Raw genomic sequence first — 1,222 nt, 5'->3', positions numbered from 1 at the left:
TATTTATTTAAAAAAATATTTTTTATATTACCAAACTACATATAAATTCAATATAATAATAATATTATTATATCTGTATCTATATTATATATATTATAAAGCATTTGACAAAAACTCTTAAAAACAAATTTTTATGCATAAAGTACTGTTTATTAATGCATATTACTTAAAATTCAAGATTACAAGTAGAATATGCATAAGTACATATTATTAAAACTTCATATTTGAATCCGTGTAACTAACTTCAGATAAACACAATCAAATACATGATAAACATCATTTTAAATTTAAAAAATTTAAAATATAATTAAGATAATTATTGAGTTCTAACAAAATACTTAATTATTATCTTAAAAAATTATTTTATTAAACCAAAAATAAATTAGTTCGTTATTAAATTTCAACTGAATTATAATAAAAAATTGAATTAAAGAAATTGCAGAAAAACAAAAACTTTTAAATAGTTAGTTTGATACTAATATCGATTATTTTTTTTTCAAAATTTTATAATATCTTCAAATTTATATCTCATTCAAAAATAAAAACATTTTCTTTTTCTCAAAACTATATAAGATCGCATTATAACATCGATAGACCCAAATTATAAAACGAAACATTAAAATCAAGATGTATCTCGCTGCATTGCGCGAGTACCCTTCTAGTGTATTATATAAAGATTTATTTAACAACTATTTGGATATATTAAAAATCGAGGAAACTGTAACTTAAAAATCGTTTTTCCATTTATTTGACTTGTAAGGCAAGCAAACTATGATATGTAGCTTTTTTCGGTTGAAATGACCAAAGTAACCAATTTTTAAAAGTTCGATAATTTATTTATTAAAAAATATATGTAGGGATGATTTTTTTTTAAATAACTATGACTCAGTGAGTTACACAATATTAACTATTTTATTTTATTTTCTTCACAATCTTTTAATTACATCATTTTAAAAAAATTATAATAACCCAAAAATTTGAAATACTACTTTCTGTAAAAATGATTATATTTTTCAAGTCGTTTTATAAAAATAACTTTTAAATTATACAATTGTAAAAAGATTTAAAATAATTTAAGTAACTAGTTTTCTAAAAAGCTCAATCATTTAATTATTCAAAAAAATGCAAAACTTAATCATTCAACATAAAAATGGTTCAACAATTTCGTTAATTTTCTGAACTTTTTCCTTATTAAATTTAATACAAATAGTTTACATAAATA

The sequence above is a fragment of the Cynara cardunculus genome, assembly GCF_001531365.2.
Source record: "Cynara cardunculus var. scolymus isolate 2C chromosome LG 15, CcrdV1, whole genome shotgun sequence".
Classification (NCBI taxonomy): Eukaryota; Viridiplantae; Streptophyta; class Magnoliopsida; order Asterales; family Asteraceae; genus Cynara; species Cynara cardunculus.
The sequence above is the reverse complement of the archived record's forward strand: the minus strand, read 5'-3'. Positions refer to the sequence as shown.